Source organism: Protopterus annectens, chromosome 4.part0, assembly GCF_019279795.1.
Source record: "Protopterus annectens isolate FY-2018-M chromosome 4.part0, PAN1.0, whole genome shotgun sequence".
Taxonomy (NCBI): Eukaryota; Metazoa; Chordata; order Ceratodontiformes; family Protopteridae; genus Protopterus; species Protopterus annectens.
In genome coordinates this window covers 362357670-362373491 of record NC_056733.1, presented here as the reverse complement: position 1 = coordinate 362373491, position 15822 = coordinate 362357670, and positions in this window count along the sequence as shown.

Here is a 15822-nt window from a genome sequence, read left to right as displayed (position 1 = left end):
AGGCTTTCTTATCATTTCCTATCTTTGTCTTGCTTATTGTAAAATGAAGCATGTTGGATAGAGTAGTTTCTATCATAGCATGACATAGGTAGAAAAAAAATCTATTTCTCTCTTTGCATAACCTTACTCCTTTCTTCCATATTTGAAGGCTTCACAAGGTCATTCAGAAGCTGTGTTTTGGTATATTCAGGCAGGGGTTGAACATGTCTCCTAATAACAGAGGCTGGGTTTACTGCATCCACAGCATTATAACCACACTTGATAATGTGCATAGTGATCTGGCTAGCAATCTGTGTAAGCTCTAATAGTTTTGTCCTTAAGACAGCAACAGACACCTCATGTAAATTCTTTCCAAGTGCTCCAAGAGTCTTAATCATGTGTATGTAACTTAATATCTTTGATGGTCAAGGTAGCAGATGTATAAATCTTCTTCCCAAACATGTTTAAGATCTTGTTTTCCTTGCCATTAGGAAGGGTGTTAGGAGCAGGAACCAACTTGGATCATTTCCCTGGATTTATGGACACAACAGCTGGATACCAGTTTTAGTGCATTCAGGACCAAAGGCTTGAGATATCCTTTTTGATCACCATAAGCTTCTCTATTTTTCCATTTGAAGAAATCCTTCATCCTAGTAAGTGTTTCTCCAAATAAGACCTCCTGAGATGGAGAATCAGAGGAGATAGTATCCTCAGTGGCTTAGTCATAGGCTAGGGGGAAGACATCTGGGAAGAGTAATTCATTTCTTCCACTTCATATTCCTGTGAGTCTTCAACCCTAAATGGAAAGTGTTCTCTCTTCCATTAAGCAGTGAGGAACCCTGACAACGATGGTTCAGTGCCTGATTGCAGGGCTTATACTGCTCTTGAGAGGCTTTGGATAAGGTTGAACCATCGTTCAATAGGAGCCTGGAAGGGGACTAGTGAATGTGGAAGAGTCCCCAACACATGCTTAGAAGGCATCTGACAGGAGATGGGCGAGGAATATCTTTTTTTTTTTTATGGTGTTTCTTTAATGGAGGCATCAACAGGAAAAGCACTAGATCCCAGGTGGGAAGGCAAGAATTTCATAGCAAAACCTGGGACCTCCTCTATGATAAGAATGGTTGGATTCCTGACATTTTTCTCAGATATTACTATGCAAGCCTCCTATGAATTTTCTGTGTTTAGGTGTTTAAAGACTGCTTCTGCACTGAAATGGTCTGGATAGAAGTGCCCAGTTCCACAACCATGATGGTCACAAAAGGTTCTTTTCCAGAAGCTTGGGAATAAGTAGCCATTCAGTTCAGAAACTGCAAAAACACCTTAACTGAATTTACACCATTTGATTGATTGAGACAACTGAGCATGATCATTACAACAAAGGCTCCCCTTTTCAACTTTTTCTTTCTTTTCTTTTTTGAGGGGGGAGTTGAAGGAGGAATATCATCCAGCTGTTACCATTGTGGATTGAGCTAAGACCTCAGATGACTCCCACTCCAGGTATTTGGGTAAGGAATGAAGCTTACTTCTAAACATTTTTGGGATAAAGCCATGGCAGATATCATAGACTTTGATGTCATGGTCAATGCCTAGGCAGAACATAGAGTGGATGTGAAAGTTTTTTTGTTGTTGTTTGTTTGTTTTATATATAAAGAATTTGTTTACCACAACCACATCTTCCTTTCAAAGGTAAAAAGTATAGAAACACAACAGTACTAAACAACTGTACCCTAAATGGAAAATTAGTGAAGAGAAAGCATGGCTACCCAAATGGGATACTGATCTGTTTATAAATTCCAGAATCAGCCAACCACTTACAGAATAATATGAACTAAATATGACACAGAAAGTACAGCAGTTATCTGCATTTGCAAACTATGGCAAGAAAGTTCTAAAGTCGAATAGCCAGATGCCCTTCTTATACTGCCATACACAGATGTACCATGGGTTGGACACATACCACATCAAGGGAGTAAGATCCTGAGCTCTGAAAATCATACCAAAAATATAAGGACTCCTAGTGGCTAAGTCCCTGTAGTAAGGACTACTATATCAGTGATCCAAATTAAGAAGATCAAGGATGTCCCTTAAAATCAAGGTCATTTGAGAGGTGAGTCCTCCCTCTCCAGATAAAGCACTGCTGTATATCCCTACACTTGGAGTCTAATCATTGATCAGATTATATGTCCTGTAATGTGGACTACTGTGTCTAGCCACTGTAACAGCATCATTGATCAGATATTCTTAAAGGGACTTCGGCACCTTTGAAAGTATTTTGAATATGCATAATTTGATTCATTCTGTAATTACTCCCTGACTCATGCATATCTGGGGTGGGGGGTGGGGGTGGCTGCTTTCCGCAAGTAAGGACAATAATAGTAGACAAACTCTAAATTATTGCTCAAACATTCAACTCATAATATGCTTGAGACTGGGAAGCAGTTTTTAATGCATAGTACCCTAACAGCTTCGTACATTAAATAGGTAAGTCTTCATTTAAATGTCTTAATTCATATTTAATTATATTTAATAACCATTAAAATTGCTATTGTTTTGAGGAATTAGAGCTGTATACTCATTTGTGAAATTAACACGGTGGTGGTGCTGCGGTAGCGTTGTAGCCTCACAGTTAGACGTTGCCCGTTCTATTCTCAGTTAGAGCGTCTTCTGTGTAATGACATGTGTGAATGGGCATTCCTTCGTTGAAGGTTGTGCGTTAGGCCCAGCAAACCAGTACGTAAAAATCTACTGCCAATCATTAGCAGACTGTAGTTCCGCTGTGGCGACTCCTAAAGCCAAAAGACACAAACTCATTTTTGAAATTAAGCCAAATATGTTTAAGGTAAGCACTGGGTACTGCAAAAAGGTTCTTGTTTTCACTTTTAGTAATTTTGATGAGCAGGATACCAAGACATAACCAGGGTCTACAGAGTATCCCATTCAGAATGTATTGTTTGCAGATGATGCTGTCTTCTTAGTCATAAGAAAGTGTGACCTATGGTATGTAATGAAGTGGTTTACTGCAATGTGTGAAGCTAATGAGATGTGAATTAACTACAGATCAGACTTCATTTTTTTTTTCACAGAAAAGACTTGGCTGCATTGTGCAGGTGTGTGTGTGTGTGTGTGTGTGTGTGTGTGTGTGTGTGTGTGTGTGTGTGTGTGTGTGTGTGTGTGTAGGGGGTAATTCATCTAAAGTTATTTATGGATCTTGAGACTTGTTGAAAGATTAAAGAAGAGGGGAATGGAGGACCGCCCACCAGAAGGGCATAGTGATAGCAGCACTACTACAAGAACTGCTTTGGACTGTGGCGTTAAAAGAAGTTCAAAGGCTGAAACTCTCAATTTTCCAGTAAGAATTTGTCTCATACTTGTCTACATTCAACGTCATTGAGTAGTGATGAAAGGGATGAGATTAGATATGAAATGCACAAATAAAGTTCATTTTCAGAGTAGGTGTGCTCACCCACCTGTAATACAGAGAGTAATTTCTAATCTAGTAGGCTCTCAGCATGTAGCTGCTGCTCCTCTGGGTTGAGTGGACTCACTTAAGGTTCATTTTAAGACTTCTGATCACTTCTGGCTACATCGTGGGCTATGCATACTAGGCATAAGACAAAGGTAGTGCACCTTATGGCAAACCCAGTGTTATATTTCTTCACCTTGTCTAGAGATCTAATACCATGATTGTGCAATCCTGCTTAGGATAATGAAATCTAATATAGCCTGCACAACTTACTACTAATATAACCTCCATCTGGATTAGTGATTTAAATATTGCTAGACAAAAGGCTGATGGATGGATAGACAGATGAATAAATGGATGGATGGGAGAATAGATGGACAGATAGATGCTAGAATGCAGGGATGGGGGAAGGTATGCTAGAGAGAGCTAAATTTTTAAAACAATACGTGTGCTTCTAGTGACAGAAAAATATGCGCAATTTTGTATCTTTACTCCAAGAATTTGAAAAATAAGATAAAGGGAAGGGAAATGTATTTGAACTGTAAAGTGGACTTTTTGCAGTTTATCAGGAAGGATTGAAACTCCATACATATAGTCAAGTTACACAAGAGTAGAGAGACTGAAAAAATAGGCTACAATTGCAAGATTCTTCAAAGAGAAGGGGCCATAAAAAGCAATTGCAAGAGTCTTCAATGGGAGCTATCATTGATATTTAAATGAGAAACATTTTTCCACTGTATGTGAATCTCTGATTGTAGGGCGGCCACGGTGGTGCAGTGGTTAGCATTGCCACCTCACAGCAAGAGGTTCTCCGGTTCGATCCTCGGCTGGAGTGCCTTCTGTGCAGAGTCTGCATGTCCACCCTGTGGTCGCGTGGGTTTCCTCTGGGTGCTCAGGTTTCTTCCCACATCCCAAAGACATGTTGCAGGTGGATTGGACACTCTAAATTGGCCCTAGGTGTGAGTGTGTGCATGTGTGTGCCTTCTGTGGAAGGTTGGGTGCCAGGCTGGCAACTCGACACAGTAAAACTCCACTGCCAATCATGAGCGGACAAGGTGATCCGCTGTGGCGACCCCTAACTGGGAAAAGCCGAAAGAAGAAGAAGAATGTGAATCTCTGATTGTAGAAAAATCTGTTTGATTCCAAGTTAGTCTTTCTTTTATTGTGGGAAAAGGACTAATGTAATCTGACATAATGTATTTACAGTGGTTTTTCAATGGAAAAAGAAATTATGTAATTCCTGCTATTCCTGCTTTGGTATGCAAACACAATTATGATCTGAGATATATATATATATATATAAATATATACATACATGGTGGTGCAGCAGTAGCATTGTTGCCTCACAGCAAGAGGTTCTCCCGTTCGATTCTCGGCTGAAGTGCGGGGAGTGCCTTCTGTGTGGAGTCTGCATGTCCTCCCCGCGGTTGGATGGGTATTCGAAAGACATGCGTAAATGGGCATGCCTTCATTGAAGGTTGGACATCGAGCTGGCACCTCGGCGTTCATGAAAATCTACTGCCAATCATAAGCGGACCGGAGTTCCACTGTGGCGACCCCTAACCGGGAAAAGCCGAAAGACAAACAACAACATATATATATATATATATATATTGAGAGAGTGGGAGAGTGGGAGTTTGAGAGAGAGAGAGAAAGAGATAGTTTGAATTAAAAACAGAGAACTTTCTTACTCAACCATAGTCTTTGTTTAGGAAACATCTATGAATGTTTGCTTTTGAATTCTGCTTGGAACTATTTTAGCTAACTTAAAAATAGTCCCAAATATTTCATCAGTAAGAGACAACTAAAGTATTTATTTAACTGTAGATCAGTTGTTTATATACTTATTCTGTCTATAGCTCTGTAGGTAGTCATTGTTCAGTCATAGTATGGATGTGGATATTGGAAGCCCATAACCAAGCAACAGCATGCATTCCTTTTATGCTCTTGAGGCAAGATTGCATTTGGTGAATTGGTTATTGAGTTAAACTTGTGTGCATTTTTCTTTACTTTAACCTGATTTATACTGGTGGCTTGACTAGAGACCCCATCCCTCCAGCAACCATCAGATGTACTTGTGATAGTAGAATGGGTTAGATGGCTGTAGACCTTGTCCCTCTCTTACCTGGGTGGCACACTGATTAACAGTAATGGGATTCAAACTGCCATCAGTGCCAGTCATCTGTCACGTTTGTGCCTTAGTCTTTGTAACCAATGTTGATTTGTAATCCTCTTTAAATTGTACTGTGGTGCTTTACTTCCTAGGCCTTCACTGAAAATGGGTTTGTACCATTGAACTTTCCCAGTAAACAGATGTGAAATAAATAAATAATAAAATAAAATAAAATAAATATTGATGCAGTGACAGACCGGACTGGTGAGTTCCCTTTTAATGTATGAAAATGCGTAGTGATTATATTTTATTTAAAGGATAACTCCACTTTCTCCTACAGTTTAACTCAAACCTTATGTTGCTTTTTTTTCCCTACAATACAGTTCCAGTATTGTGTAGATATGATTAACCTGCTTGTACTTTATAAAACATTAATTTCTTGCCTTAGAATAAAAGGAAGGCAAAGTCCACCCACCTTTTTGTAAGCTTAACTTCTCACATATCTTGCAGAGGAATTTGTTTCTGTCTGCATGACGTACCACAGACTCAGAGAAATCTGTAGTTTACCCTGTCAGGTACTGGTGACAATCTTATATGGGTATTTAGTCCTGTTGGTATCTTAAGCTCAGCAGGTTCTTCAAAAAAAACAGAGACATATGAATATTTTTTTCACTGTCTTCATCACAGAGAGTAAAAATTATACTGATTCACAGGTGCTTCCAGTGTAGCCATGCCTTTCATAACAAAACAAAGCAGAGAAAAAAATGTAATATCAAAGATGTCTGGGACATGAGAAAAGTCAGAAAGTACTTTTTCTTGTAATTCTTCTAAAGTATCAGCACATTTAACATTTTCATGCCCACCTGCCATTCACCATAGAACAGAACTGTACAAAATCAGGACTTCTGTTGTACAGGAAGTGAACCAGGTGTTAACCTTATCAGCTAGATGCACTAATACTGTATATATATATATATATATATATATATATATATATATATATATATATATATATATATATATATATATATATATATATATATATATATATATATATATATATACTGTTTTCTTGTGGCATCCTTCCAGATGAAGATGCATATCTGGTGCACAGATCCATGGGAAAAAACATTTTTCACTGAGTTTGAGTCAGTCCTTACTCAAATGGAGTACATGAGCATTCAATAGCCTACAAAGGAAATGTAACCATTGATTGCAACCATGACATATAGCTGAATTTACTTTAGCATATATGTTCTATTTTACTACAACTTTAGCACAAGGAAATCAGAAATACATTAACTATTTCTGTGTGTGTGTGTGTGTGTGTGTGTGTGTGTGTGTGTGTGTGTGTGTGTGTGTGTGTGTGTGTGTGTGTGTGTGTGAGTGTGTGCGTCAGTGTGTGTGTGTGTTTTGTATATATATATATATATATATATATATATATATATATATATGTATATACAGATCTACTTTGAAACATTGAGTCCTAGTTTAATGAATGTTAATATATGAGATGAAAATCACGAAAAAGGAAATACTGAATGTCAAAGATTTTCTCAGGGTAAGTAACCAGTTGCCCAACATGCCCTTTTGTCCTCTGTAGTGCGGTCCTGGAGTTGGTATATATATTGGGGGAGATGCCGCCCCACCTAGGTGGGTTTTACTTACCTCAGTTTGTGTTTCCTCTTAGTTTGGGCAAGTGTTTACTTACCCTGGGAAAACTTTGCTGTTGGGTATTTCTGTTTTTGTGATTTTCATCTCGGTATAATGACATTCAGTAAACTGGGACTCAATGTTTTGAAGTAGAGCCATGTATATATATATATATATATATATATATATATATATATATATATATATGAAGTACGTGTGTAGCACACAACTTGCACTTATGCATAGAAACATATGTGTGTGCATTTAATGGAGAAATAGATTATATGTATGTGTGTGTGTGTGTGTGTGTGTGTGTGTGTGTGCACATTCCCATGCACACATACAACTAGGTTACTGTAGTTTACCTCCCAATATGCAGTTTAGTAACTTTTTCATTTAAAAACGTTTCTTTAAACTATCTGTGTTGTACATTGCAACCACCAAAACTGTCCATTAATTTGGTATAAAAAATTACTTTATGTATGTATATTGCACAGTGCAGTAAATTCATTTTTTAAATCTTGAGACATCTCTGTTATAAATATATAAACGCTTTTGCTTTAATACATTTTTGCACATTGTCATAATAACTTTCTATATGTAACCATGGAACTTTTCTTCATGGATATCCATTGAAAACAGTTGTAACATCATCAAAGGTTCCTCAATGGGAGAATACAAGGTATGAATACTCTACCCTACACAGATTGCCTTTAGTACCTACTTCTGTACTCAGTCTTCTACAGGTTACTGAGAGGCGTTCTATGCCTAGCATATAAGGCATCCCAACATCCAGCTCTGATGGATCTCTTGTAAATCCACAAAACAAATAGCACGACAAACACTAGATCCAAGGACCTAAATTTTGCTTTTGATATAAATAGAATATGCTGGAGGCACTGATATCAAATGATTCATATGCTATGGAATAAGCTCTCCATCTGTGTTAAGCAGTGTGCATCTCTGACCCTATTCAAAATAAACCTTGACAATAGCAGTCTTCAAATGTAAAAATAAAAAAATAAAAATAAAAAATCACACATTTGAGTGCTAGTTTGTCAGTGATATTGAAATCCTAAAGAAGAACTGCTTGCTGTTATTCTGGTGCTTATAAATATGCATTTATAGTGTTATTAATAAGCATTCCTAGAAGGTAGAAACATAAGCAAAATATTATGTTTTTATGATTCTAAATTATTTGTTTGTGAGTCATGATGGAAGTAATTCATTTTATGGAATATGACTTTTGAGATACTAAGTGAGTGAGATGTTAGAACAAGGTAGCCTACTCTGTCATCTGTAAACAAATTTTTAACAAAGAAACAAGGTTGTTCAAAATACATAAATAAACTCAGTTACACAAATCACTAGATCTGACACCAAAAATAGTCTTACTTAAAAAAAGGAAAATTATATTTTTAAAACTCTTTCTTAAATATCTTTCCATGAGGGTTTATCAAAAAAGTATGTGAATGAAAATCTCCAGAGCAATATGAAAGAGAGGAGCAGAACCTTAGTGATGTGACAATATCAATAAATAAATAAAAACATTCCTCTAACATGAAAAATTAACATATATGGAAGGGAAAATTTCACTAATCCATGGTGTTGCAGCGGTAGCATTGTTGCCTCACAGCAAGAGGTTCTCCTGTTCGATTCTCAGCTAGTGTGTGGGGAGTGCCTTCTGTGTGGAGTCTGCATGTCCTCCCCGCGGGTCGTGTGGCATTCCAAAAGACATGTGTGAATGTGAGTGCCTTCGTTGAAGGTTGGGTGTCGAGCTGACAACTCGGCACCATGAAAATCTACTGCCAATCATTAGCGGACCGGAGTTCTGCTGTGGCGACCCCTAACCAGGAAAAGCCGAAAGACAACAACATGGAAGGGACAATCTCCTTTCTTGAGGGTAGATGAAAGAAATCTGCTAATGACAGTTTCCAAAACATAAATGAAGTTTCTGAAATTATTACTACTAGCATCCAACAAATTTGACAAGAGTAGAAAGTAATCTGGAAAAATAAAGATCACACAAGTTATCATATGTAAGAGCTATATGAGATCAGAACCTCAGTGTTGTGAGAGCAGTGGGATTTGATTTAATATTATGTTCATGCATCAAGTAACATTGCATGGAATTAACAGACAAGTTGTATTATATAGAGCACGCAGCTGCATGAGAAATTGCTATATGCAACCTAGTAGCAGTTCAAAATTTCACATTGTGCAACAGTACAGGAACCACAAATGTGCTGTAGAAGATATATGTAAATAATAAAAGGCCAAGGAAATCAAGTAATGGGGCCCTAACAATATGCAAATGTACACAAGGTGAACATATTCTCAAATCGAGCTCACTGAATATGTGTCCCACGCAGGTATGTTCCTAGCCTTTAGCAGCATTCTAATATCACCCAGAATGATGCCTCAGTACAAACAGAAAATGATTGACATTAACAATTGGCTTAGTTTCTGATGTCATTCCAAGGGGATCCAGTACCTGACAGCCTGGGAAGACATGATCGACAGACCACAATGCTTTTCCAGAGACGGACTGGATCTGGCTCCCTTGGGCTTCAAGCTTCTGGCAAATGCTCTTGCCACCCCCATAGTGCCTTTTTTTAGGAAATGCCATGAGGTCAAGACTACCAACATGAAAATTTCATTGAAACACAAATTAAAGGTCATGCTGCTAAATGCTAGGAGTCTAAACATGAAACTGCACTCATCGCAAGCATTGTTAACCTAACCATTGACAAGACCTCTATTCAAATCATAGCTAGCTACAGGCCCCTAACTTTTACTCAAGATGCCCACTCCACCTATCTGGACCTCATTGAATCTATCAGGATTCAACCCTTTACCCTGATCTTGGGCGACTTTAACTATCCAACCATAGATGGAAGAACTAATAATTCTATAACACAAATGCCCAGAGATTCCTTGATTTTGTCAGTGCAAATGCCTTGGAACAGCTGGTAACACCCCCACAAGAGGTGATAATATCTTGGACTCAGTGTTAACCAACATGAGAAACCATGGCAGCATCCCTAGAGTGTCATCCTCTCTGGTAAGATCCAACCACAAAATGGTAACTTTTAAAGATACCATCTCCCACAACCCCTCCCCCACTAGGGTCAAACAAAAAAAGACTTTACCAAAGCTAATTACAACCTCCTGAGGGGAGGTATAAACAGCTTCACAGCCCCCTCCATAGGAACTGTCACATATGTCCAAACCTACACCAAAGTACTACATGACCATTTATACAGATGCATGGTATAGGGAATACCTGGCAGGACAAAATCATCCTCCTCAAGGAAGGGTCAACCTGTCTGGTGGACATCTGTAATAAATAAACTCTATAATTAAAAGGAGAAAATTGCTGTCCATGACCAAGAAGGAGCAGGTGCCTAATTGGAAGCAATCTTTCCTTAGCCTGAACAAGCAAATAAGAGCACTAGAAATACTCCAAAGCAAACTTTGAGTCAAAACTGGCCACATCTACAGTAGACAGTCATAAGGCCTTTTTCACATATGCCTGCAATCTCAATGAAAGCACTAAGATCTGCTCAGAACTGGTGGTCAAGGACACCACATAAACAAATGCCATAGATATAGCTAACCTACTGGCAGACAGGTTCAGTGAAAACTTCACCCCTCTGTCTCCCGTTTATGTTAAAGTGTTTTTTGCAAACTAAGCTATAAAGTTTTTTTAAAACTTCATTTTATGACATTTATTAGAATGTACAAAAAATATTTTAATTATGTTTTCTACTTCCATTACTTCCATATATGGATTTTTGTATGTATTTTTTTACATTTATAAAAATGAGTTTTCTTTTTAAACTATGATTATTCAGTCATGTGACTGCTAATCAAGTATTTAAATGCTGTTTTAGTGTTCTTAGAGTGTTTTTCTGATGAAGTTCACAGCATATTAAAGTGAATGAAAGCGCTAACCTTTGGTGTCCGTGTCTTTTGGTCTTGGTTTGGAGCAGGTTTTTTAGTTTTCCAGTGATTTTGTGTCTTTTCAAGTTGTTTTGGAGTATACCTGTATTCTTCCCTTATAAGACCCATTATTGAGTTCAATGCCCCTTTCGGCATGTACCTCACAAAGCACCTGCAGCAGCTGGAGAGACTACAGAGGTTCCTCACCAGGAGAATCCAGGGCCTCAAATATCTACCCTACACAGATAGGCTAAAAGCCCTATCCCTCTACTCACTCCTCATACAGACTCCTCTGAGATAACCGCTGTCTGGCATATAAAGCAATCTCAGACCTCACCTTGATGGAACTGATACATATTTGCAAGTCAAGCTCCACTCGAGTAACCCACACACATGACTTCAACCTGGTCTGTGACATCAATTAAACTTGTTGGTAGGACAGATTTGAGTCCCAGAGACTCCTCCTTCTCTGGAACAGACTCCCTCTTCATGTCAAGCAGAGTACCTCATGTGACACTGTTAGCCCAGCTATCTGGAATTTTGTAAATAATTCTCCGTCATTTGTGAATATTGATATGATTTATACAGAACTGTATGTTATGTACTGAGCTTCAAGAATGTAACCAGCATACCCTGCTGGAACATAGAAGATTAACCTGCAAAACTTAAGAATAGTTGAGGTTAAGTTACTTTATAGCTGGGCCGTAAACAAAAGATGTTTTCTCTCAATTTCAATTCAATAGCAGACACAATGTCTAGAGCTAGAAGTTTTTTTATTGTCTTGAAAGAAAAGTAATTACTAGGTTTAAAATGTAAAGTGTTTTATTGTTTTATGAGTTCCTAGCAGCTATACAGTTCTGAGCAAACATCTGAGAGATATGTATTTCTCACACAGGGGTGTTAAAATTCTGTTAAGCTTCTGTTTAGCCTGGGAACTGAAGTCAAGTGACAAACAGTGATGTCACCCAAGCTAACCCAGCAGTAAAATGTGATATTAATTTAAGAACTCTCTCAGAGAAATACTGTGCATTTTGTATTTTGTCTTGGACCTTGCAAGAACATCCACTCATCATCACCATCCGCACTTGCCTTGCTAATAGTAAGCAACTACTCTACAGTAATCGCTCTTAGATATTGACAGCAGTATAGTAAAGATTAGTTTAGATGCTTTCTGTATTTATTTGAGACTGTCCTGCAATGTTGTTTTAAAATATTTCCTGTGATTTTAAACTCTGAAGTCACTGTGTTGAGTTATTGAATATTGTCTTGTTCTTTTATTATTTATTATTAAATATATTTAAACCTATCTTTGTGGCTGATATTTGTGAGACATATTTAATCTCTTAGCGTACTTGCATATGTATTTGGTGACACTGTATAGGTCACTCCTAAATAGCCTTGCAAGTCTTGGCCAAAACTACCATTTGGATTATTAGCAACATTACACAGTAGGATTGGACACCCTTTGTAAGGGCCTTGTAGTAGCTGATATGAGGAGCTGGTGGCAGTGGAAACTACCTTATAGTCTGGGCAGAAGGGGGCATAGCTAGTAAAACTGTGCCAGCCTTCCCCAGGTGTGTGTGTGTGTGTGTGTGTGTGTGTGTGTGTGTGTGTGTGTGTGTGTGAGTGTGTGTATATAAATCAAATCTCAAAGTGTGTGTGTGTCAGCTACTTGGGCAGGGACATGAAGCACTGGTTGGACAGAGAGGCTGCTGGAGGTCTTGGCTTGACCCCTCAGCTGAGATCTTAACCATATAGCTGTGCAAGTGGGGAGTCTTATTGGGGATCTGGAGAAATAGGGAGAAATCAGTCTCAGACTGACAGTGATATATGTGTGCTCTTAATGGAAATTGTAGTTTGCTGTGTGTGTACTTGTCATCCTTCCAATGTGTATGTCCCCTAGCTGATGCAAGTGGTAAGGATTGAGGCTCCTTGATTACTCAGCCAGTGCAGGGGCATCACACCTCACTAACCCTTTTTAAGCACAACTTGGATAACTGGATGTGGAACAGAAAATACACCCCTGGGATTCCATCTGTGTCCCTGCTGGACAGGGACATTTGGTGCTGACTTTGGAACATGGGCTAAATTCTTGGCTAGGCTTGTAAGACCATCACTTTCCATCAGAAGGCCCAAGGAGGACTCTGGCATCAGTGGAAACAGCAGTTGTAGCAGGTGAAATATCACAATTTCACCAACTGGGAGATTATCGATTAGTTCAGAATAGCTCATGACATCACATAAGCTTTGATGATGTGTGTCCATCCACACACATGATCTATATGAATTTGTGACGCATTCTCCATAGCTATGGAGATTAAGGTATATATAGCTCTTTCTATAGTATCTACATGTGTCCTGCAAAAAACAAAAAACAAACAAAAAAAAAACAACAAAGGACGTGTTCCCTGACATAATGCTTCTACACATGGGGGAGCAATCATGAGTTCTAGCATACCTCAATAGAAAGCTAACACTACAACTGCCTTGAATTTTATTGCCCACCTTCTTGAGATACTTGATACAATAGACTGTAAACATGTAGATAAAGGGCTACACATGACCCACAGTCAGAAATGCTTTTGAATAGGAATGTAACAACTCTTTTGAACTGCCAGGCAGAGTGTGATGCACATTACTCAATCTTACCCATGCATCCCACCTTACTTTTTGTTCCTTTGGCTTTTTAGTTACCATTTGCCTGTATTATATGCACATAGCCTTTATTTTAATCTGTGTGATTTGCCTCATTTTACTTTGTATAGTCTATTTTACCTGTCTGTAACCTTGGTTCTCCTATGTATAATTTTAACTCAGATCTCATTGCATAGTGATTACTGTATATCTCTTTTGCCACCCAAACTTGACCTGAAAGTGGCTCTTTGTGTTCAGTGCTCTATTCCAGTAAATATGCACATGTATTTAGTTATTTATTTATTTATTTGTTTACTTACTTACTTATTTTTGTTTGTTTCTATTTGTTAACTGAGATAGAGAACTGATACCCATGGACATCTATATAATGGATTTGCTCAGAGTCACACAGATCGGTAAATAACTAAATAGCTAAATAAATAAATATAATGTATGTGAGATCACACAACATACTAGCAGTTAAAACAATTTGCATATATGCCATACATAATAATATTATACATAGCCATCTAATTTGTATGAGTAAACACTGTGTCTAACTACTATATCCAGTTACATTCACAGCATGTCCAAATGTATTATTCCCACTCTCCCCCACGCACACAATCACACATGTATGTTAATACTCTTTTGCAGGTGTTGCTAGATAACAGCTAGAGCCTTGACTTATGACACACACCCCTGGAAACCACAGAGAGTGTTTGAGCTCCAGTTTAACACTACATATGCACATACCCACAATGCAACCAAAAATTTGTTCAGCCTGCTCAAAACCCACTACTACTGCCTTGCTACTTCCAGGAAGGCACTCTGGTATGATTCTGCTATAGGCTTCATGAAGTCCAAGTTTTTATACAGCTGTTGGCAGGGCTGGAGATACTTTCTTGAATGCCACTCAACACAGTAATTAGTTCCATGCTAGAATGGGTAACAGCAGATTATTATCTACTGCCATAGCATCTATGTGTCACTATAACAGTGCTCTGGTCTGTGAATACGCAACAAAAGACATGCAGGAGTGAGTACTAGTGCCACAACAGTGTCCCTGTGGCAGGCACACTAACAGTGTCCATGCAAGATTAAAAATACAATTCCAACCTCCCTTTGCTGCCATCCAGATGTGGCTCTAAATCTGATGTTCCTATAACAAAATATACGCAGCATATACTGTCATCAGTCTGCAGTCTATTCATACAGTGTTGCTGTAGAGAATTCTGTAGTATATCACACATCATCCTCCAATATACATTGGGAGGGTCCATCTTGATACCACTGTCTACTCTTGCAAGGGTGATGCCATTGCTGTTATCACTCTATAGTGACACCAAGAACTCCTCTGGTTTCATTAGTCTCCTGTTACCAGGTGCCACCTCTCTGCTGTCAACCTCTCCAATACTATGAAATGTGTTTTTGCCTCGGCATAGTTTGAGTATCAGTAACATGTTTAAGATACTACTATACTGTGCAGTTGTGCCCCCCATAACATTTATGCCATGGAACACATTCTGCCATACATATTCTTGTAAAGGCTGAACAACACTCCCACTCTCTCCAAAAGTAGCTGCCCATGTGTTCTAACTGCCTGTAAGAGGACATCTTTTTCAGCAGAGCTGAAATTGTCTAGCCTCTTCCAACTACCTCATCCCTTAGATATGTAGACGTGCAAACACATGACAGAAAGTTTTAGAATGTGTACTGCTGGAGCTGGTAAGATTACAGCTTAAGAAAAAGGGGTAATCTAGTTATACCATACAATAATCACAGGGACATTATGGGGATATACAATGCAATAGATTTAGGAGCATAGAGAAAAAATAGGGTGGCCATGGTGGTGCAGTGGTTAGCATTATCGCCTCACAGCAAGAGGTTCCCTGGTTTGATCCTTGGCTGGGGTGCCTTCTGTGCAGAGTCTCCATGTCCTCCCTGTGGTCACGTGGGTTTCCTCCGGGTGCTCCAGTTTCCTCCCACATCCCAAAGACATGCTGTAGGTGGATTGGACACTCTAAAT